This window comes from Budorcas taxicolor, chromosome 6, assembly GCF_023091745.1.
Source record: "Budorcas taxicolor isolate Tak-1 chromosome 6, Takin1.1, whole genome shotgun sequence".
In the NCBI taxonomy this organism is placed as follows: Eukaryota; Metazoa; Chordata; class Mammalia; order Artiodactyla; family Bovidae; genus Budorcas; species Budorcas taxicolor.
The window spans coordinates 103196227-103221106 of NC_068915.1; the positions used below are offsets into that span (position 1 = coordinate 103196227).

The 24880-nt window shown below is 48.0% G+C and overlaps 1 non-coding gene across 1 annotated transcript; it reads right to left on the reverse strand.

The window, feature by feature from the left end:
* Nucleotides 1-23974: 23974 nt before the first annotated feature.
* On the reverse strand, nucleotides 23975-24047 carry TRNAT-UGU (transfer RNA threonine (anticodon UGU)). The gene has a single exon. It is a non-coding gene; the product is annotated as a tRNA-Thr (tRNA).
* Between the last annotated feature and the right edge of the window lie 833 nt (nucleotides 24048-24880).

The window sequence follows — 24880 nt, forward strand, 5'->3', positions numbered from 1 at the left end:
GTCAGAGCTCAGGAGATACACTGGACTTGCAAATTCCTAGGAGCGCAGCTTTGCAAACATCCAGGCAGCAAAGGGAGTATCGACTGTTCCCAAACCTACCAAGTGGCCGGCCCAGTGGCTCTCCACTGGGCGTGATCCTCATCCCCCACCCCCACCCCCAGGGCAAAATTTGACAATGTCAGTATTTTGTTGTCACAGCTGGGAAGCTGCTGCTGGCATCTAGCAAGTAGAAGTCAGAGATGCTGCTCACCACCCTCCAGTGCCTGGGATAGCCTCCTAAAACAAAAAGAGTCATCCCCCCAGGTGTCAGCAGTGCCGGGTTGGGAGGTCCTGACCTGATCTAATAGCTCCTAACCTTGTCAGCTGTTTGGTTATGTTCCTGCCTGAGGCCCCTCCCCACGTTTTAAAAGATTTTTGTCTACCAAAGGAGATGCTTGATTGAAATCATTATCTCCTTTACATTTTCGAACATTAAAACCACTTAGAACTTTCTGGTAAGTCCATTCATTCAACAGACATTTGTGGAATCCAGCGTATGCCAGGCAATAAGATATGAGGGAGAAGGAAGTGAGGTCACGTTGGTCCCTGCCCTGGGGGCTCACAGGGCGACAGAGAGATGCAGGTGTATACAGTTCACCATGCACTCATGGTTTAGTGTGCCCTGGGACATGAGACGAAGGCAAGGGCTAGTTCTGCCTGGCTTGGGGTAATGGGAAGTCATTCAGGAAGGATGGCTGAGCAGAGCCCCTAAGCCCAACGAGGTGCTGAATACATGGGTGAGGTGGGGAAGGGTCTTACAGTCAGAGGGAACAGCAGGGGCCAAAGTCTGAGGCATGAAACTTCTCAGTGTGCAACCAGAGGGGAAACAGGTAGGGCAGTCCCTTGCCAAGCCGCGTGCTAAGAGTCGCTGCCTCATCCCTACCCAGCACCACTTACCTCCTCCAGGAAGGACCCAGGGGTAGGACCCAGGGGTAGAAGAAGAGGCGAGGGGGCTTGGGTCACGTTAGCCCAGACCCTGTGCCCCCAGCTCACCGATCAGAGACATCATCTCTCTCCTTGGGAGGGGCTAGAGGGAAGGTCAGAGTTACCCTCCTAACTCTGTTCCCACCTGGAAGCGGCTGTCATGGGAGGCCAAGGAAGGACCAGGACAGGAAACCAAGGGCTCCCGGAGCAGTAGGCAAAACCTATTGATTTTATTTTAATGTATTTTCACTTTTTATGCTGAAATGAACAATGCAAAGAGTTCCCACACAGCCTCACCCAGCTTCCTCGAAGTTAACACCCCAGGTGCCTAACCAGAGCACAAGGATGGAAATGAATAGATTGATTTTGAGGAACCTAGGAGGCCATCAAGACGTAAGAAAAGCACCTCCAAGAGCGAGCGGCGGCTCACCAGGCCGCTACCATCTTCATTAGCCCATGGAATGTGTCATGGGTCACCACGATCATCCACAGTTCCTTGGATCGGTTTACCCACGGATCTACCCATTCATTTGTTCAGTAAGCATTTGATTTAACACCCATGTGAGTGCTGGGACCTCAGGGAGGTGCTGGGAAACAGGAAGAAAGCAGATGCCTGTCTCCACCCTCCAGGACCTCCTGGAAGATGGCCCCATTACACACCGAGTCACCAGATTGGAATGTCGTCCTCACCTTCACGATCTGAACCAGACCCGCCACCCCGTGACTGCCAATTGTGTGGCATCCTGCGGAGACCTTCACTACGCTGGTTTGCACTCGCCTCTTTTGCCCTCTCCCCGCTTTTTTTCTGGAACAATGCCATTCACTCTGAGCACTGGGACTATGCTCAAGACAAGCTGGGAACCGGATGACGTTGGGGTGAGCAGCCAGCCGAGCTGCAGGACCGAGCCCGCCGGAGGCAGTCAGGGCCATTTCTGGTCCCCAGATACTCCCACCAGGTTCAGACATCAGTGTCCTTGAATGCTTCCTTCCACCACTGCTCACATTCGGGGCCTCAGCAGAGAGGCCACGGGGGAAAATCCATTAAAGAAGTCACAGCAGTCTTGGCAGCGTAACCCAATGATTCCATAATAAATCACAGTCTGAAGACAGGAGCCACTTAGTACCCTGAGCCAGGAGTCCCACCTGGAGTGGCACTTTGGATCTCTTCACACTGGGTCACTGCTCTGTATGGTGATTCCTCCCGGTGGCACTTTTGCGAGGGCAGACTCTGGATCCTTCCTGGCCTGAACCATAGATTTCAGCCCTTGGAAGGGACCCTATGTTCCCCTGCCGCCCCAAGTGGGCCTGATGGGACCAGGGCCCAGCTTGGTCAAAACTTCCCAGGCTGGAGACAGGACCTTCCCAGGGTGACCAAGCAAGGTCAAGCAGGAACTTGACCTACCAGAGCTGGCTTGGGCCGTTCCCCGCTTCGGGAGTGACCCGAGGCCTCTGGAGACAAGCCAGATGGGCCAGCCTGGCCGCCTCTGCAGAGGACAATTCATCACACCGCTGTCAGCAAGCAGCAGCCGAGGCCTTGGTGAAGCCCGGCCGAGCTATGCAGAACGGGAGCCCTGCACACAGCGAGGTAAATGCATATCCCACCCCGACTCCTGTGAACAGGCCCCACCTGGGCTTTTAGTCAAATCTGATGAGAGAGTTGGCTTGGCTGGTGGCCAGGCGGTACAAGTGTTCAGTGCAGTCTCCTCTGCACCTGAGTCACTGCCGTTTGCTGCCGTGCCCTTCTGGGAGGCATTTCGTTCCTGTGGCAAAGCGATCTATTGAGCAAATATTTCCCTGAGCACCTGCCTGTCAGGGCAGATGAGAAGCTGGGGGCCAAGTCTCAGGAGTCTCACTCTAGGTTCCCATCCTCCAGGCTCCTGGGGGGACAGTTGCACAGATGGACTAGATGGAGTGGCATAAGGAGGGTGTGGCAGGGAGCATGCAGGGGCCAGGGGCGCAAAGCTGTGGCTGACCAGTGAGGGAGGGGTCAGGGAGGGCTTCCTGGAGGAAGGGATGACTGAGGTGGGCCCTGGAGATGAGTAGAGCTTGGCCAGGGAGGGAGGCCTTGCAGGTAGGGGCAATCACACGGGCAAAGGCTAGGGGTAGTGTCGGGGGTAGGAGATGGGAGGCGGATGGATAAAACATCTTTCTACAGTCCCCTGTGCAAAGAGATGCTTTTTTTGCAATCCTATTATGAGTTTCCTGTGTGATTTTACAAGGGTTAGTGTGCATGTGTGCTAAGTCACTTCAGTCATGTCCGACTCTTTGTGACCCTATGGACTATAGCCCACCATGTTCCGCTGTCCATGGGATTTCCCTAGCAAGAATGCTGAAGTCGGTTGCCATCTCCTCCTCCAAGGGACCTTCCTGACCCAAGGATCAAACCCATGTCTCTTCCATCTCCTGTTTATTGGTATAGGGAAGACATTTTCATGTTTCAAAATTCAGAAGGCGCAGAAGCCTACACGGTGCAAGTTTCCTTTCCACCCCTGTTCCGGGCTCCCCTCCCAAGAAGCAACGCGAGCCCAGCTTCTTATGACTCCTTCCAGAGACACTGTATATTCTGCATGGTTGCCTCCCACGTGCGCTCACCCCGATGGAGCATTGTTACACACTCTGGCCTGTGCTTTGCTTATTTCAGTTCCTACAGCTTGGTGATAATTCCACATGAGAAAAAAAAATTTCTCATTCATTTTCTAAACAGTTACACCGTTGGGAATTCTCTGGTGGTCCACTGGTTAGGGTGCTTCCCAGGTGGCACTAGTGGTAAAGAACCCACCTGCCAGCGCAGGAGACGTAAGAAGGGTAGGTTCAACCCCTGCGTCGGGAAGATCCCCTGGAGGAGGGCATGGCAACCCACTCCAGTATTCTTGCCTGGAGAATCCCATAGACAGAGGAGCCTGGTGGGCTACAGTCCGTGGGGTCACAAAGAGTCAGATATGACTGAAGCAGCTTAGGACGCATGCACCAGTAGTTAGGACTTGGTGCTTGCACTGCCGCCAGGGCCCAGGTTCAATCCCTGGTCAGGAAACTAAGATCCTGCAAGCTGAGTAGTATAACAAAAATATATATATATATATATTTAAAGAAGAGTTGCACTGTTTTCCATTGTGTGGACAGCCCTGCTTCAGTGGACATGTGCATCATTTCTGATCTTTTGCTGTTAAATCCAGGACTGTCATGACGATGCTTGCCTACCCGTCTCTTTACTCATGTGTGAATTCATCTGCGGCCAGATTCCTGGAATCTGGAACTTCTGGGTCAGAGCAGAGAAGCTTTTGTCACTTGGAGAGCCCTGCCCACCCCCACTCCCCGCCCCACTCTGAAGCTGCATGGTTTTCACCCACCCTCGCAATGCTTGGCGGTCCCTGCCATCATGCACTCAAGGATGTGCTCTTTCAACTTAGCCTTTCCTTTCTGAGCCCCTGCCATGGATGGGCCAGCATGGCTTCAGGTGGTGAACTAGACAGACAGGGCCCTGTCCTCAGGAGGAGGGGGGACATTGGACTGGGGAGACAGCTCAGTGGACAGCACCTGCTTCCTGGCCTCAGGGAGGGACCATCCGGGTTTCCATTCTGCAGGCGCATCCCTCCTTTTTTTGCTCTGATGCTGGGAGGCAGGTGGCCCAGGACCTGAGAACACCCACCCTGTTTGGATCCTCCCCTCACCTTACCTTTCTGTGCCTCAGTTTTTCATCTGTACAATGGGGACACAACCTAGGGTGGGTGTGAGTGAGTGAGTAAAAGCACTAAAAAGAGGGGACGTGGTGAGAACACCAGGAATGCTGCCGTCATTTCCTCTCCATGAGTGTGATGTGAAGAACCGAAATGAGGAGGAATCAGGGAAGTCGAGGGTGATGAGGAAAGGATGCCGGTGCTGGTGGTGCAGGTGGAGACAGGGCTTAGGACTGCAAAGGCTCTTGGAGGAACAGCTGTAAGGAGATCGGGAGACAGTGACGGTGCTGCTGAGGGTCTGTGTGTGGTGATGCAGCCAAGCTTGTGCAGGGCTGTAAGGAGCCTGCCAGGAGCTTTTCAACACTGACGGTCACAGGAGCTCAATTCCTGTGCGGGAACTGCTGCTGTTTCCTCCAGGATCTTTGTTCCTTCTCCTTGGTCTGCCTATTCCTGGAAAGCTTCCCCACGGCTTCGAGGGTATCTTTGTCCAGGTCTTCAGGAGGCAGGCTGGGCTGGTATCTCTCACTTCCTAAAAGCCCCTGTTCATCAACCATAAGGAAGCTCATTTGTGCTGCTTGGGCCAGTCCTTCTTGCTTCATTTGACTTTCATTAAAAATGAACGGATCTAACGTGGGCTGTTCAGTATGAGCTGTGCAGCTCTGCCATCATCAGCTGCTTGCCCACTCTGTGCCTCAGTTTCCTTCAATTTCCTCCTTCTGATGAGAGTAACAAATTCACCTCCCAAAGTGTATCCCACAAGGATTAAGTAGAGGCTAGATGCCTGCATCGTAGCTGCTTGTGATGTTGATGTTATTTTCAAGTTAAACTTGCTGGTATGCCTTCAAGTAGAAAGCCAACATTCCCCGCCATCCAGAGAAAATGTTTTCAAAAATACAGAAATTACTGGTAAGCATGGAAAATAATTTCCTGAGCTGCTTCTTCCCCCCGATAAGTCCGAATCTGCAGGACCAGCCCAGCCTCAGGTGCTGACGTTCAGCTCTTCAGGGATCCGACCGACAATTCCTCCAGCTTTATCTACCCTCTGCTCCATCCTTGCCCTCCTGTCCGCTCTGCGCAGCCTGTCCTCCTTGAGAGCAGTTCTAGGGTGCAACAGAGCAGGCTGTGGCCTCAAAAGTCCACCTGCCATTTCCTTTCTGTGTGACCTTGGGTCCCTGGGGACCTCAGTATTCTCATCTATAAAATGGGACATTTAAAGGATCTCGTATCTTCGGAAGACAGTTTAGTGTGGCATAAAGCACAGAACTCAGCTTATTGCCAAGATATTATTACTGTTGTTGCTGCTGTTAAGTTCTCTGCCTGCTAAAGTCAAGGCACAGCATGTCTTCCCATTCCTGGAATTGCATAAAATACAGTGCCTCCCACTGACCAGATAACAGCCATCGCCACCCCAGGCACTGGGCACTCATGACTTTTATGCAGTGTGTCTCTGAAATTCCTCACTGATCAGCTTGTGAAGGATGGTAGTTTATCCCCATTATGCAGCTGAGAAAACTGAGGTTCACAGATACTCAGACAGATAGAGCCCTGGATCTGAGCCCCAGTCTGTCTGGCTCTGACTCTGAAATTAGTTGTTCCTCCATTGGACCTTGAATCCCAGTGCCTGACACACAGGTCCTCACACATGTACCTGTGTAATCCACCTTGCCCCATGTATGTCCCTGTCTCCGTCCAAGGAGTTAAAGACACTTAAGTAACAGACATGGATACCAGGAAGCCTGCACACAGCAGTGAAGACCCAGTAGAGCCAAAAATAAAAGTAAATAAATAAATTGAAAAAATAATCTGTATTAAAGAGTGAATACTTAAGGCCAAATAATAATTGATGGTAGGAGAGAATAGCTATACCCCCCACACTGAGGCTGTGGGCAGCTATGACAATTGAATGGGAAAAAAAATGAGTTCTGAGCTTCCTGGTAGTCAAGGCGAAAGGGGGGAATAACATAGGTTTGATTGCACTGAATCACCAATGAAAGGAAGCAGATTAGAGAATTTTCCTTTGAGCTCTGACCCCTAGGGGACTCATCCTGAGGGTCTCTGTACAGTGAAAAGGGGGTTGACATGGCTCGTGTCCCTAGGAGGACACCCGCTCAACCATGTGGGCTGCGGAGGGAGGGACATCTCATAAAAGCTGCTTCCTGGATTTCCCTGGTGGCGCGGTGGATGAGAAGCCACTTGCCAATGCAGGGGACACAGGCTGCATCCCTGGTCTGGGATGATCCTACGTGCCACGGGCATCTAAAGCCCGTGCTCCTGGTTTGTTATCTGCCTAGAGTGTGAACTACTGAGTTCACACTCTAGGTCCCAAGAACCAAGACTAATGAGCCTGAGTGCCGCAACGAGAAAAACCACCCCAGTAAGAAGACTGGGCATTGCAACAAAGCGCTCGCTGCAACAAAGACCCAGAGCAACCTGAATTTAAAAAATAAAATCTAATAGAAAGTAAAGTTTAAAGAAAGAAGCTGCTTCATGCCCCCATCTGTGCCATGGGCCACACCCACCTTCACAAGGTTCTCACAGCTCCTTGGGCTCACAGCATCATCACTCACCCTTGAAGGTGAGACCGCATAGACAGACCTGGTGTTAAGTTTTCTTGGCTTGTAGGGGACCCAGCTCTCAGAAGGGGTGCCAGCCTGCCGTGCTCCTAAGCCCTGCCTCTCTGCTGCGCTGCCTGGCTCAGGGATGCCCTGCCGCTTGGATTACTGCCCAGAGCTAATCCCCTCCATTACTCTTCCCAACGCCCTCCCTCTCTCTACTCCCTACTCTCCCTTCCACCAACCACCTGCAGCCCTCCCCCACAGGCAGGCACATCAATTCTCCCCTTGGCTATAAATCTCCGCCAAAAGCTCCCGAGGGCCCCCAAGCCCTCCAGGGCTCCGCTCCAAAGCTCGCAGCTCTGACTGCTGGCAGCTGAGAGTAATTGAGCGACGGGAAGCAGGTGTGAGGCTGGAGGTGGGGAGAGTTGGGGGCAGGGCTCACTGCTCCCAGCTGCTGCTGTGGCTTCTGCCACCCTTATCTGGGGACTAGGACCCCCTGGTGTTTGCCTCACACTGGACAAGACTCCAGAGTCAATATCCTCCACCACAGACACACACACACACACACACACACACACACGGGGAAGACTACAGACAGAAGGTGATGGGTTAAATCTCAGTGGCCTCAATAGACAACTCCCTATCATTCAGTTGCTCAGTCGTGTCAGACTCTTTGCAACCCCATGAACCACAGCACACCAGACCTCCCTGTCCATCACCAACTCCTGGAGTCCACCCAAACCCATGTCCATTGAGTCGGTGATGCCATCCAACCATCTCATCTTCTGCCGTCCCCTTCTCCTCCTGCCCTCAATCTTCCCCAGGATCAGGGTCTTTTCAAATGAGTCAGCCCTTCGCATCAGGTGGCCAAAATGTTAGAGTTTCAGCTTCAGCATCAGTCCTTCCAATGAACAGCCAGGACTGATCTCCTTTAGGATGGACTGGTTGGATCTCCTTGCAGTCCAAGGGACTCTCAAGAGTCTTCTCCAACACCACAGTTCAAAAGCATCCCTATCGTTACTGATGGTTTATTCATCAGGCACATGTTAACACTGAGGTCGAACTGTGTCCAGGTGCTGCCCTGGGTGTGACCAGCAGAGCAGGGTCCAGGCCCACCAGCTGGGAGTGTGGGGTCCATGGTCAGGCAGCAGAGCCAAACAGCCAACCTGCCCCCTCTTCCAGGGCTGCTGGTCCGGTTGTTCATGTTGTGTACTGAACCAAGTATGTAGTCCAGGGGCCAAAGGGGGTCAAATCCCCTTGCTGTCTCTTCTTGCCAGGAGACCATGCCTGTCTAGAAGAAGTGGTGCCTTTTACAAGTTCATATAGAGAGCTGTGGGCTGGAGCCATCTGGAATGAGCATTTTTTGTGATTCTGCACAAATGCTCCAGACCAGCCTCAGCACCTGATTTTCGCTGACTCAGACCCAGAGGTGCCACGTCGTCAGGCTGAGGTCAGCAGGTCTTGGGAGGAGTCAGGGAGCCCCCAAGGCCTTCCCTGTGCAGCTCTCTGGCTTGCCAAGTGCTGTAGGGCTGTTCCTGGCCCCGTGCATCTTTGAGCCTGACTCAAGAGCCCAAGCTGTCCCGAGCCTGGCCTGGGAGCAGCCCTCAACAGGATGGTGGTTTCTGTTCACTGCATCATTAAGAATGGCCATGAATTTCTTCCTTTTTTCCCCCCAAAGAGTCTGAGCCCTGAATTCTGGGTCCTACCTAGGACCATCCAACTTCTATACCCCAGCCCCGACCCTGAGGTGAGGGAAGGAATACTAGGTAAGAAAGTTACAGGGCTGCTGCTTAATAGCTGTGTGTCCCTAGGGAAGTCACTTAACCTGTCTGTGTTGATCCGCTGTGGCTTCAATATCGGCAGATAACAAACCAGCCCAAACTCAGCTCACCATGTCCATGCTCACACTCTCAGGTCTATGGTGGGCTGCGATTCGGCTGACCAGGCTGGGCTCAGCAGGGCGGCTCTGCTGTAGGCTGAAGCTGGATTCAGGCCTTTGGCACCCGTCACCACGTTCCCCTTTGAATTCCGGGAATTCATGGTCTTCTGATGGCACACAGGAGGGTGGATGGGGCATCAGTGCCTCTTAACACTGGAATATGCCCAGAACCATATTCCAATGGCCACAGCGAGTCATGTGAACAGGTAGAACATCAGTGAGAGGGGAAATGGACTCCTCTGCCCACTCCCCAGTGTTTCAAGGTCATGGGCAAGAGGAGGAAGAACCCATCAGAAACATCCCAACTACTACACTCTCACAATGGGACTTGGGCGTGTCTCACGTGTGACGGCAATCAAGACAGAAAGCAACTGGATGTGCAAAGAGTGCCCTTCACAGGAGGCACATGGCAGCTTTCTGCTCCCTCTGCTACCCTCCTTTGCTACTCCTTGATATAAAATATCTCCAAGTGAAACCAATCTTCATGTACCCTCAGTGGAGTAAGAGCTAAGGACCTGGCAGTACATGGAGCAGTCATCCTTAAGTGTCAGAGCACCCATCTCTGCTCATTTTCTGTCTTTCTGTCTTTACCCCCTGTTTTTTGGCTGTGCCATGTGGCATGCAGGATCTTAGTTCCCCAGTCAGGGATCGAACACGTGCCCCCTGCAATAGAAGCACAGATTCTTAACCACTGGACCGCCAGGGAAGTCCCTGTTATGTTTTGTTTGTTTGAGCTGGGCTACACTGCATGTGAGATCTCAGTTACCCACCAGGGATCGAACCCGTCCCCCCTGCAGTGGTTAAGCCGCTGGACCTCCTGGGAAGTCCCTTCTGTCTCTCCTCACTGTCTCCTTCCTCCCTGCTCTGCCTGCTAGAACCCGGCTTTCCTTTTCCAAACACATCTAAACTGAAACATGCAGAAAAGAATGATCAAGTCAAGTCCATCCCCCAAAGGAGCCAGGTGGTATTTTATTTTTTGGCCCTTCATCTTTTAGGAAGTTGAAGTATTTCCTCCAAAGTTCCCTTAAGGAAGAAGAAGTGGAGTAAGAAGGGATGTTTCCTGAAGTCCCAGGCCTGGAGCTTCCCTCTCACCAGCAGCCAGGTTCGGGGTGGTTGTCCCCTGGGTGAGCAATCCAGGGGCAGGGGCCTCAGGGCCCAGCTGCTTCCTGTACAGACTTCAATCCCCCTATATTTAGTCCTGCTCTGCCTTCCTCCCTCAGAGGTGCCCCGGGCCCGTCACCAGCCTTCTCAGGATTTGGAGGTGTGATTGTGACTTCTTACAGGAATTCAGTAGAGCAAAAAAGCTGCAAAGTGAGCTTCACTTCTGTGCTCTCTCTTCTCTTCCTCCTCCTCCTCCTGCTGTGTACACACACATATGTGTGTGTATCCTCAGATCAGCAAACACTGTCCACTCTACCTTCAGAATTTATCCAGAATCTGACCGCCTCCTACTGCCCCAACACTGTTTTGTTTTGTTTTTTTTTTCTGCAGCCACATCCCCAGTGCCTAGAACTGTGCTGGGTGTCTACTAGGGGTTCAATTAATGTTTATTGAATGAATGAATTAGTTGCTCGATTTTCTTTCAGTGGTGCTCCCAGCACCTATTTTACCATATCTGGTTGTCTCTAGGGCACAGGCTTCCCAGGTTGTGCAGTGATAAAGAATCTGCCTGCCAATGCAGGAGACGCAAGAGATGAGGGTTCAGTACCTGAGTGGGGAAGGTCCCTTGGAGTAGAAAATGGCAGCTCACTTCAGTATTCTTGCCTGGAGGACTGCATAGATGGAGGAGCCTGGTGGGCTATAGGCCATGGGGTTGCAAAGAGTTGGACATAACTAAGCACGCACAAGATCCAAACCTTGCTGTATGAGAAATATTACTGTCCTTTTCATGTTTGCCTTGGAATGGGGGTGGGGGGTGGGAAGGAAGTGATTCAGCAGAAGAGGGGGCTGGATTCGAACCCAGGTCCCCTCCCTGCCCCTACTTCTCCTGCACTGGGACTTTTGCCTTTAGCTGCCGAGGAAGTAAGGAGCCCAGACATTTCTGGGGGTCTGGGATGGAAGGAAGGTGGGTCAGCGGGTAAAGATGTCACAGGCAGGGATGGAGAAAGAGGCAGACGTGTGAGGGTGGGGGGCAGGGAAACTTTATAATCGTTCTTCATCTCTGGGATTTTTCCTTTGGAAGGATTGCCGTTTACTATACACCATCTGTCTTACTCGTTTAATACAGATGCCTTATCTGTGCTATTATTATTAGGGCCATAAATTTCACCTTATGCATAGGGTGACATCTTTTCTCAGCTTAATATTTGTATTTCTTGTATCATGGAGATTTTCTCCAAGTATTGGTTTGCAGGATGGTGGACAAAGACTTGGAATGAGACAGACTGTAATAGTAGTACTGCACCTAACTGGCTATGGGACCTAGGGGGTGTATTCTCTCTGAGCCTCAGTTCCTCATTCCAGCTTCCTTTATTTCATAACCATAACCTTCCTCCCTCCTTCACAATGATCATTCCAGTTCATTCAGTACAGATGGCTTTACCGTACTGTTAGGAGGAACGTCATCTTGTTTAACTATTAGTACTTCATACTATGTAGTGAATGACTGACAGTTTCTAGGAACATTTGTATTTTGTGAAGAAGGTGCTCGCTAGCACAGGGGAAATTTCATTTGGCAGATTTGGGAGCAGAGGGATAAAATTAACTAATGCCTTTGAGGGCCCTTGCTTTATAGATGAGGGCATCAAGGCTCAGAGAAGGGGAGCGTGGCTCCCTTTGCCACAGAGGAAGTCAGGGATAGGGCTGGGCCTGGGACCTGGGATTCCTGATTCCCACATTGCATGGTACTCTTTCTGTGCCTTGAAATGCAGAGGAGTTTTTCATGGGGTACAGGTTTGGGTCATATAAACAGTACATGTGCGGTGAATACAACATGAGAACATAATTCTTCCTCCAACAGTGACCCCTTAGCAAGTTTAGTCTTATTTCTTTTTGTGAGCCATGACAATTTGAGTCTTATTCAACCCAAACCATGAGTCACTCCTCTTGGGAATAATGAGAAAATGACTGAGCTGGGGTTTCCAAGAAGAGGAAGCCTGAAGGACTAGCAGCAGGTATAAGGGGATGGGATAAATTATATCCTTCATTACACGGAGGCTTCTGGAGGCAGGGAACAGACTTCTTTCCTGGCCCTGAGGAGAAGGAGAGGCTGGATAAGTATAAGAAAGTCTGATGGCTTGATCTGATAGGAAGTTATCAGGGGCAGAATCTGGGCTGTAAGCCCTGAGTACTGGGAAGATGGGAAGGAAAACTAATCAGCATAGCTGATATAAAAGCAACTCAGACTTTTTCCAGTTCAAGCTTCCAGGTCCACCTGTGACCGTGAGACCAGGATGGGTCCTAACATGCAAGGGAGAGTGTTTCAATTAAAAATGAGTTTGGATGCATATAATGAATTCCAAAATAATGATGGCTTAAGTGAAGTAGAAGCTTCTTTATGTACTTCAGGGCTGAGCATTCAGAGGTCTCAGAGGGGCCCATGGGCATCACTCAGTTCAGTTCAGTTCATTTCATTTCAGTTCAGTTGCTCAGTCGTGTCCGACTCTTTGTGGCCCCATGGACTGCAGCACGCCAGGCCTCCCTGTTCATCACCAACTCCCGGAGTTTACTAAAACTCATGTCCATTGAGTTGGTGATGCCATCCAACCATCTCATCCTTTGTTGTCCCTTTCTCCTCCTGCCTTCAATCTTTCCCAGCATTAGCGTCTTTTCAAATGAGTCAGTTCTTCCCATCAGGTGGCCAAAGTATTGGAGTTTCAGCTTCAGCATCAGTCCTTCCCATGAATTTTCTTTTTTTTTTTTTAAATTTTTACTTTATTTTACTTTACAATACTGTATTGGTTTTGCCATACATTGACATGAATCCACCACGGGTGTACATGCGTTCCCAAACATGAACCCCCCTCCCACCTCCCTCCCCATAACATCTCTCTGGGTCGTCCCCGTGCACCAGCCCCAAGCATGCTGTATCCTGCATTGGACATAGATTGGCGATTCGATTCTTACATGTTTCAATGCCATTCTTCCAAATCATCCCACCCTCTCCCTCTCCCTCTGAGTCCAAAAGTCCGCTGTACACATCTGTGTCTTTTTTGCTGTCTTGCATACAGGGTCATCATTGCCATCTTTCTAAATTCCATATATATGTGTTAGTATACTGCATTGGTGTTTTTCTTTCTGGCTTACTTCACTCTGTATAATCGGCATTTTCAAGACTGATTTCCTTTAGGATGGACTGGTTGGATCTCCTTGCAGTCCAAGGGACTCTCAAGAGTCTTCTCCAACACCACAGTTCAAAAGCATCAATTCTTGGATGCTCAGCTTTCTTTATAGTCCAACTCTCACATCCATACATGACTACTGGAAAAACCATACCTTTGACTAGATGGACCTTTGTTGACAAAGTAATGTCTCTGCCTTTTAATATGCTGTCTAGGTTGGTCATGGCTTTTCTTCCAAGAAGCAAGTGTCTTTTAATTTCGTGGCTGCAATCAGCATCTGCAGTGATTTTGGAGCTCAAAAAAATAAATCAGCCACTGTTTCCACTGTTTCCTCATCTATTTGCCATGAAGTGATGGGACCAGATGCCATGATCTTCGTTTTCTGAATGTTGAGTTTTAACCGACTTTTTCACTCTCCTCTTTCTCTTTCATCAAAAGGCTTTTTAGTTCCTTTTCACTTCCTGCCATAAGGGTGGTGTCATCTGCATATCTGAGGTTATTGATATTTCTCCCAGCAATCTTGATTCCAGCTTGTGCTTCATCCAGCCCAGCATTTCTCCTGATGTACTCCTCATGTATGTTGAATAAGTAGAGTGACAATATACAGCCTTGATGTACTCCTTTTCCTATTTGGAACCAGTCTGTTGTTCCATGTCCAGTTGTAACTGTTGCTTCCTGACCTGCATACAAGTTTCTCAAGAGGCAGGTCAAGTGGTCTGGTATTCCCATCTCTTTCAGAATTTTCCACAGTTTGTTGTGATCCATACAGTCAGAGGCTTTGGCATAGTCAATAAAGCAGATGTTTTTCTGGAACTCTCTTGCTTTTTTGATGATCCAACAGACATTGGCAATTTGTTCTCTGGTTCCTCTGCCTTTTCTAAATCAAGTTTGAACATCAGGAAGTTCACGGTTCATGTACTGTTGAAGCCTGGCTTGGAGAACTTTGAGCATTACTTTACTAGCCTGTGAAATGAGTGCAGTTGTGCAGTAGTTTGATCATTCTTTGGCATTGCCTTTCTTTGGGATTGGAATGAAACTTGGCCTTTTCCAGTCCTGTGGCCACTGCTGAGTTTTCCAAATTTGCTGGCATATTGAGTGCAGCACTTTCACAGTATCATCTTTCAGGATTTGAAATAGCTCAGCTGGAATTCCAACACCTCCACTAGCTTTGCTTGTAGTGATGCTTCTGAAGGCCCACTTGACTTCACATTCCAGGGTGTCTGGCTCTAGGTGAGTGATTACACCATCATGATTATCTGGGTCGTGAATATCTTTTTTGTACAGTTCTTCTGTGTATTCTTGCCATCTCCTCTTAATATCCTCTGCTTCTCTTAGGTCCATACCATTTCTGTCCTTTATTGAGCTCATCTTTGCATGAAATGTTCCCTTGGTGTCTCTAATTTTCTTGAAGAGATCTTTAGTCTTTCCCATTCTATTGTTTTCCTCTATTTCTTTGCACTGATCAGAGGAAGACTTTCTTATCTCTCCTTGCTATTCTTTGGAACTCTGAATTCAAATGGGTATATCTTTCCTTTTCTCCTTTGCCCTTAGCTTCTCTTCTTTTCTCAGTTATCTGTAAGGCCTTCTCAGACAACCATTTTGCCTTTTTGCATTTCTTTTTCTTGGGGATGGTCTTGATCACTGCCCCCTGTACAATGTCACAAACCTCTGTCCATAGTTCTTCAGGCATTCTGTCTCAGATCTAATCCCTTGAATCTATTTATCACTTCCACTGTATAATCATAAGGGATTTGATTTAGGTCATACCTGAATGGTCTACATGCACCTTCTTTATTCTCTAATATTTCAGATCAAAACTTCCATTCTCAAAGTCACCTCATGAACTGAGATGGTTGCTGTAGTGTCAGCCATCAAGTCCAAGTTCCAGGAAGCAGAAGATAGGTTATCACTGGGCTTTCCTGGTGACTCAGTGGTAAAGAATCCACCCGCCAATGCAGCAGACATGGGTTCAATCCCTGACCTGGGAAGATCCCACATACCTCGGAGCAACTAAGCCCGTGCACCACAACTACTGAGCCATGAGTACTGAGCCCATTCGCCTAGAGCCTGTGCTCAACAATAAGAGAAGCCGCCACAGCGAGAAACCCATGCACTGCAACTCCAAAGACCCGGCATAGCCAAAAACAAAAAAGAAAATATGTTACTTTTGGTTGCAGAGTAGTGGGAGAAGCGACTCCCTTAAGGAGCCCTTTAGATGTCTTCTGCTGCTATTGTCTGAAGTTCAGAACATAGTCACAGGGCCATAGTTGGCTGTAAAGGAAACTGGGAGTACAGTCTGTTAGTTAGACACACAGCAACCCCAAACAAAACTAGTGTCCCATTATAAAAAACAAGTGGAAAATCATCATGGGATTGGCCTCTATGGTCTCAGCCTTAGGTAGCATCAGCTCTTCCTAGGTGTCGGGCATTTGGATACAAAGTCAAATACACCTGGTGTGGCCTCACCATTCACACTGTCAGCAACAAAACAGAGCAAATTCATTGGCATCTTAATGCAAATGTAAGGAAGAAAGAACCTAAGAAATTTCTGTGGAATGAGGGGACAAAATGCTGTATCCACCCCCTTGATGTTTTATCCATGTTTTCTGTATATCATATATTTCCTCACCATCCTCAGAGAACTCTGTATTGGCTCTTCATTGGTCCACCCACAACCTTTTAGCTCCTAGGAAGCCTCAAAATCTTCCACCACCAGTCTTCTCTGCTGGACCACTTTTAGGAGCCTGACCTGTTGAGGTGAAGAGGGACCCCTGTGTCTGCTCTCATCCTAGACATAGACTGCTCTCATTTAAAACCTAAGGCTTTGGCCAGGCTTTTCAGTAGAATTAGCCCATCTCTTACTAAGTCAAGCCCTACCTTTTTTTCTGAGCCGCATGAATCATCAGCCTCCTCTAGCATCACATTTTTCACTGGGACATTTGAGTTGCCCTCGCACACTGTTGTATTGTAAGGTCAAGAGTTTTGTCTATATTGAAATCCCAAAGACCCAGAACGCTTGAGGCACTCTCTGCTTCTAGTCAAAAGACAGCCTGTTTCCCCAAAAAGTTAAAAATAGAACCATCATAGGATCCTGCAATCCTACTTCTAGGTATACATCCAAAAGAACTGAAATCACGGTCTCAAAGAGAAACCCGCACTCCTGTGTTCATGTACCGTTATTCACAGTAGCTGAGACGGGGAAGCAGCCCAGGTGTCCATCAACGGGAGAATGGGTAGGAAAATGCAGTCTATTTATGCAACAGAATATGATTTTGCCTCAAGAGGGAAGATATTCTGACACATTCTACAATGTGGGTGAATCTTGAGGATATTGTGCTCAGTGAAATAAGCCAGTCACAAAAGCACAAATACCAAAAAAAAAAAAAAAAGCACAGATACTGTGTATTTTATACCACTTATACATTGCTGTTGTTGCTTATAGTCGCTAAGTCATGTTCGACTCTTTGTAACCCCGTTGACCGTACCCACCAGGCTCCTCTGTCCATGAGATTCTCCAGGGAAGAATACTGAAGTAGGTTGCCATTGCTTTCTCAAGGGCATATTCCTGACCCAGGGATCAAACCTGAATCTCCTGCATTGGCAGGCGGATTTTTTTTGTTACCACTGAGCCACATGGGAAGCTCACCACTTCTATGGGATTATCTAATGGAGACAAATTCATGGAGACAGGAAGTAGAATGGTCGTTGCCAGGGTTGGGGCAGGGCATGATTGTTCATTGGGTGTAGAGTTTCAGGTTTGCAAGTTGAAAAAGTTCTAGAGAGTTATTGCATAGCAGTCTGTATATCTATAAATGGTCGAGATGATCAGTTTTACTAATGTGTTTTTTATCACACACACATGCACAAAGAGTTGTAGGTTCAGGAAGATAAAGCGAAAAAAAGGCATGATTGCTTTAAAAAAATTTTTTTTTGAAGTACAGTTGATTTGCAATATTGTGTTAACTTCTGCTACATAACGACGTGGTTCAGTTATGCATGTATGTGGTCTTTTTCACATTCTTTTCTCTTATGGTTTATGGCAGGATATCGAGTACAGTTTCCTGCGCTAAACAGTAGGACCTTGTTGCTTATCCATCCTGTATATAATAGTTTACATCTGCTAACCCCAAACTCTAATCCTTCCCTCCCCCTTGGGAGTCTATTCTCTATATCTGTAAGTCTGTTTCTGTTTCATAGACATATAAGTGATATCATATGATATCTGTCTTTTTCTGACTTAACTTCACTCAGTATGATAATCTCTAGTTGCATCCATTTGCTGCAAATGGGTTGTTTCATTGTTTATGGCTGAGTAATATTTCATTGAGGAGGGCATGGCAACCCAATCCAGTATTCTTGCCTGGAGAATCCCATGGACAGAGGAGCCTAGCTGGCTACAGTCCATAAGGTGCAAAGAGTTAGACACGACTGAAGTGACCTAGCGATATTCCATTGTACGTCTTCTTCATCCACTCATCTGTTGATGCACATTCAGGCTGCTTCCATGTCTTGGCTGTCGTTAATTGTGCTGCAATGAACTTTGAGGTGCATATATGCTTTTGAATTATATTTTTCTCTAGATATGTGCCCAGGAGTGGGATTGCTGGATCACATATGGCAACTCTATTTCAGTTTTTTGAGGAACCTCCACACTACTTTTCATAGTGGCTGTATCAATTTACATTCTCCATACCCTCTCCAGCATTTATCTGTAGACCTTTTAATGATGGCCATTCTGCATGGTGTGAAGTGACACCTCATTGTAGTTTTGATTTGCATTTCTCTGATAATTAAGCATGCATTGCTTTCAAGATGGAGAGAAAAGGAAAAAAGGAGTTAGTGCTCAGTCAGCATCTATCCTCTCCTGGGCTTTGGGCTGAGCGTGTCATTGCGCTCGTGGTCCTGTCGACTTGAAGCAGCAGTCACTGCTTCCGTAATTTTAGAGATAGTTCATGTAGTCACTCATTCCAACAATTCTTATCAGTCATCTCCTATGTGCCAGGCATGCTCCTTGATTTGGGACATGCAGCTACGACTGAGTCAGAGGGGGAGAGAAAGGCTATACCCACACTCATACGTGGTGTGAGTTCAAGTCATGATTGATGAAGAGGATGAAGAGGGAGGAAGAGGGATAGAAATGAGGAAGGTGCTCCTATACCCACAGTGGTGTCATCCCAGGATGCTCAGAGCAGGTGGCGTTTCGAGCGGAAGACTGCTTGAAGAGGAACGCAGGAGAGAGGTGAAGTAGCATGTCCTAGAGAACCCAGCGAATAAAAGACAGGTCTGAGGTTTAACTTCATTTTGAAAAACCTTTTACTATGAAAGATTCAAACATTTACAAAACAAACAGAATAATAGAAGGAACTCCCATGTAGAGGTCACTAAATTTCAAAAATTAGCAATTCAAGAACAAACTTGTCTTCATCTGTATACCCCTGCCCCTGCCGCTTCCCCTCACACATATTATTTTGAAGTAAAACTAGACAACTTTTCACTTAATTCAAAGATATTTTTGTAACCATCACCACACCATCACCATACCTCAAACAATTCCTTTTTAATCCAATATCCAATCAGTGTGCAAGTTTCTAATTATCTTATACATATATTAAAAAAAATTTTTTTTGCAGTTTTCTGAGTCAAGATCTAAATAAAGTCATCACACTGTGATTGACAGGTGTGTCGTTTTTGGTAATAAAATATACGTAATAATTTTACTGTTTTAACCAACTTGTACGTTCATATTGTTACGAAGTCATCACCACTATCCATCTCGCCAACATCTTCATCTTCCAAACAGAAACTCTGTCCCTGATAAACAGCTCACCCCAGCCCCTGGAGACCACCATTCTACTTTCTGTCTGTGAATCTGACTACGCTAAGTACCTTGTTTAAGCGGAATTGTACAGTGTCTGTGCCCTTGTGATGACTGGCTTATCTCACTCGGGGTACTGTCCTCAAGGTTCACTGCTGGAGGTAACACAGTATAGCTACTAAATTCATCTCACAAACTGGGTCCAGGCAGGAAAGAGGAGACGCTCCCAAAAGGGGTGATGGAAGAGGGTGTGCTCGTTGTCGGGAGAGTGGGAGTGAGGGGACAGAGGACAGAAAGAAGGAAAGTAGGGCCTGGAGAGGCCTCTGCTATTCCCGAGGCTGCAGGGAGCCAGGCTGTGGTGGAGACCCTCAGCCATTGTGGACATGCTCCCAAGGGGGTGTGGAATAAATTCTGGAACCTTCTCTCCTGCTGCCCTCCTGACCCCTCCTCCTGCCTTTCATTGGCTGAACCAAACTGGAAGCCAGAAATCAAGCTAGAAGAGGTCATGCTTAGGGGTCAGCCTTCTGGGGTCCAGAAAATGGATATCGCTGGTGGCTGGGAGGACAGCAGAGGCTCAGCTGGCCCCGTCAGTTGGCACCCAGCACAGAGCAGAGCGTTCTTACTGTTTAGTGTCCAGGTAGTGTCTGACTCTTTGCGACCCCGTGGACTTGTAGCCCTCCAGGCTCCTCTGCCCATGAGATTTCCCAGGCATGAATACTGGAGGGGTTGCCATTTCCTTCTCCAGGGGATCTGCCCTATCTAGAGATCAAACCCACGTCTCCTGCATTGGCAGGCAGATTCTTAACCACCAGTGCCACCTGGGAAGTGGAGAAAAATTAGTCTGTCCCTTGATCAATGAATAGGAGATGCTGAGATGGAGAGAGACTTCGTGAGGGTCAGGAGGCTGGGCAAATCTGTGAACTGTGTCTCCTCGAGTGGTAACTCTAAAGCGCTCCCAGATCTTGTTTGCGCGGGGCCCCTCAGTGAATCACTGATGCACGGATGCGCGGAACTCATGTCCATGGATACAATGTAGGGCTTTCCCTCCCCTGGAACTCCAGTGGGCTCTTCAGTGCGGGGGAAGATGACCTGGAGGAAAATGAAGTGAGTCCCCGAGGTCTGGCCTTAGCAAGACCTGCAACCAGCAGCTGCTCAGCCCCTGGGGAATCTGTGTGCCAAGCTGAATCAGGAACAGCCCCTGAAGGAAGATTGATTAAGATGTCACGCCTTCCCAGGCTGTCTAAATCAGAATGCTGCTTACTAAGGGAAACCTCCGCTCTCTGCCTCGGCTCCCCTAATGCAGTGGGGGATGGGGCTTCCAGGACCTGACTAGATTACCTGCTTTGCCGAAAAAGCTGTAGAATTCTCAGCCCGATGCACCTCCCTGTGCAGATCAAGTGATGGAGCCCCGTATCTTTTACCACGATTTATTTTAGAAATTGAAGGACAGGCTGTGGGCCTGGAGGCACCTGAGGTTTTCACTGGCTTAGGTTCTTGGACCCTTTAATCAATAGAAATTGAAAAGATGAGAAATTTAGGCTTTGTTGGGGCCCCTGTTGCAGCAAGAAGGACAAAAACAAGTGACAGTTCCCCTTGCTTGCTCTCCAAGTTGTGAGGCAAGCTGGTTCCTTAAATGGGTGAGGGTGCAGACGGGTCCAGGGGTCCTATCCATTTTTTATCCACCATGCTGTTGGTGTTGTCTCAGTCCATCCAGGCTGCTAAAATAAAATCCCATAAGCTGGGGGCTTATAACCAACATACATTTATTTCTCACAGCTCTGGGACTCTGAAATCAGGGTGCCAGCATGGTTTGGTTTTGGATGGGGGGGTCCACTTCTGGGATACAGAGAGCTGACTCCTCTCTGTGTCCTCACATGGCAGAAGGGAACTCTGTAGAATCCTTCTACAAGGGCACTAATCCTATTCATGAAGGCTCTACCCTCATGACCTAAGTACCTTTCAAGGGCCCCACTTCCTAATACCATCACATTGAGCATTAGAATTTCAATGTATGAAACTGGGGAGGGGGACACAGATATTCAGACCACAGTAAGACTGCGTGATTGCCTCTAGCATTTTCCACCTCTCGTTTCTGGATGGGACTTCACAATTTGCAAAGTATTTCCTTGTGCATGCTCTTGTTTGAGTCTCCCAATGACCATACTAGGGATAAAGAAGAGGATACCCATTTTATAGATTGGGAAACTGAGGCTTGATGATGTTTTTATGAATCTGCCCAAGGTCGCACAGCTGTGGTGAAGGGCAGAGGGTGGCTTTAATCTTCTTGCCCCCCATGGAATGGAAAAAATACCACATATACCATACCTCCAGGGCACACCAGATTCTACCTACTGGTGCCTAAACATCAACCCAGAGGTGCACCCCCAGTAAAATTCAAAACTTAAATATAGGGATCAAAATGTGAACCCCTGGGAAAACTTGGAGGCTTATCTTCAGAGTGAATGTAAAGAAACCACATCATGAAGATGTCGTTTGGTTCTATTGCATTTGAAGGAGATCAACCCTGGGATTTCTTTGGAAGGAATGATGCTGAAGCTGAAACTCCAGTACTTTGGTCACTTCATGTGAAGAGTTGACTCACTGGAAAAGACTCTGATGCTGGGAGGGACTGGGGGCAGGAGGAGGAGGGGACGACAGAGGATGAGATGGCTGGATGGCATCACAGACTTGATGGACGTAAGTCTGAGTGAACCCTGGGAGTTGGTGATGGACAGGGAGGCCTGGCGTGCTGCGATTCATGGGGTCGCAAAGAGTCGGACACGACTGAGCGACTGAACTGAATTGAATTGAACAATTTTAGGGAAGATATGATCACTTTAGGAAGAAGCCTACTATGGGTGCTTCGTGGAACACTATGAATAGCTGTTGCTACTAAGAAGAAAGAGGCTAAACGTGTATTGAGTATCTATTCTGTGTCAGTTTAGAAACTTTCCAGATAGTGCCTGAAAATCCAGGGTAATATAATATCCTTATGAATATGCCCAGTGCCTAACCAAGCCTGGAATAGCAGCTACTAGGAAACGTTCTAAACAACGTTTTAAAAAACGTTTTCCTGCTTCTAAAAATTGGTATGTATTTGTTTGAGTAAATTTGGAAAACACACACAAAACAAAACACATGGAATCCCACCATCACGAAATGTTCACTTTCAACATTTTGATGATCATCATTATGCAGCAGACTTTTTTCAACTTGAGATCATAGTGTGTGTGTGGTATTTCCTAGTATCTCCCATCCAACCTTGCGCTGTCATCCTTTTAGTTACAGAAGCAGGAGAGCATATCGGTTAAGACTGGATTCTGAAACTATCCTCTTAGGCCGCTTACTGTGCTGTTGTTCAGTCACCTGGTCCTGTCTGACTCTTGGCAACCCCATGGACTGCAGCACACCAGGCTTCCCTGTCCTTCACTATCTCCATGCGTTTGCTCAAACTCAAGTCCATCAGGTTGGTGATGCCATCCAACCACCTCAACCTCTGTCATCTCCTTCTCTTCCCGCCTTCAATCTTTCCCAGAATCAGGGTCTTTGCCAGTGAGTCAGCTCTTCACATTAGGTGGCCAAAGTACTGAAACTTTAGCTTCAGCATCAGTCCTTCCAGTGAATAGTCAGGATTGATTTCCTTTAGGATTGATGGGTTTGATCTCCTTGCAGTCCAAGGGACTTTCAAGAGTCCCCTCCAGCACCACAGGCCACTAACTAGCTGCGGGTAAACCGTACTTAACCCCTCTGTGCCTCTGTTGTCTCAAATGGAAGGTGGCAGCACAGCACCTGTCTTATACTTGTTACTTGTAGGAGGAAATAAATCGAGTATGTAACATGCTTGGACAGAGCCTGGCATATAGCAAGTCTTCACTAAATATTTGATAGTATCCACATTTTTAGTAAAATTATAAGTCCCACCGGCTACTAACTTTATGCTGGGCATTTTTCAAGGCCTTTCATACATGTTGCTACATTTCATTTGTGTAACAATGTCAAGAAATTGGTTTTGTCTCCTATTTTGCAGATGTTGAAACTGAGACTTGTCGTTGTCCTAGTCGTATGGTGATTGGCACAGGCAAGATTCCTGAGGGTCCCTTTGTGGATTCTGGTGATTCCCCTTTGGGCCCAATCAGACCCTCAAGCCCCTGGTCTGTTCTCGGACCACTCTGCCCCTGATCTTAAGTTTGAGCAAAGCAGATAGGTGCAATAGTAGCCATTATTGATTAGTTTGGCATTGATTGTTGCTGCTTCTTGGGGTAGTGTGTGCATAAAGGGAACCCCTTTCAGTCTATTTGTAACCCACTCTACACTGCCCCGGGCTTCCCTTGTGGCTCAGCTAGTAAAGAATCTGCCTGCAAAGCGGGAAACCTGGGTTCAGTCCCTGGGTTGGGAAGATCCCCTGGAGAAGAGTAAGGCTACCCACTCCAGTATTCTGGCTGGAAAATTCCTTGGACAGTCCATGGGGTCGCAGAGTCGGACACGACTGAGCGACTTTTGCCTTCACTTCCACTACCTGCCCCACCATTATTTGAAACCAGGTGCCACCTCTCCTGCAGTTTCCTTAAGCAACTGGACTGGGATTCTCCCTGCCAGCCCCTTCCCCAGTGCCTGGCAGATGCTCAGCGCTCCATAAATGAGCACTCAATTTAGCTGAAAGCAAGTCCTTTTTTAAAAAATTAGTTTTTAAGACAATCTGTTATTTATTTATATTTTTTGGCCATGCTGTGTGGCTTGCAGGATCCTTGTTCCCTGACCAGGGATCGAACCCAGGCCCCCTGCAGCACAAGTGCAGAATCCTAACCACTGGACTGCCAGGGAATTCCCCAAGCAAGTCTTAAAAATAAACATTAGTGAACAGGAGATTCTTGGGATTGAAACTAAGACATTAGAAGGACAAAGATGGGAAACGGAGTCTTTAGTTTGGAGAAGACTTGGAGGACATCCATCCCAAGGAGCTGTGGGTGGAAAAAGGTCTCAGGGGTGAATTGGGGAAAGCCTAAGTCTGAGGTTGGGCCAACCTGGATCCCACCCCCTAGGTGACCTTGTGTGAGTGTCCTTATTCCCTTCAGCTCCTTTTGTAAGAGGGGGAAGGTGATGTCTACCCAATGAGGCTTCTGTGAAGACCCCCATGAAAGAATGTGTTCAGAGTGATTGTATGTGCTGTGCACGTGTTTAAACTCTTAGCGGTCTGATCTACTGTGTTCTCAAAACTGGTATCCTTAATTTCTAGAAGAGTATTGGACACACAACATGTGTGATGCATGTTATTGCCTAAATGAATACTCGGTAAACAAATTTTGAGTTCTTCCTTCCATGCCATTCTGCGTATATGGGTCCCAGAAGGAAGTTACATGAGATGGGGAGGAAACGGGGTGGGTGAGAGGATTACGGGGTAAGAAAGAAGTGGTGTGGGCAGAGACAGAGGATGTGGGAACTGGGGCCGGCACACCAGAGTCTCTGCTTCTCTATCTGCTGAATAGGCAGCCTTAGGTAAGTTGCCTCAGGTCTTGGGGCCTCAGTTTCCGCATTAGCAATGATCAGCCTTAACTCATTGGGTTGTTAGGATTATAAGAACTTCAGTAAAATACTTAGAGCCTAGCATAGAGGAAGCACTTACTTAATGGAAATCACCATCAGAACCCTTAATTGGC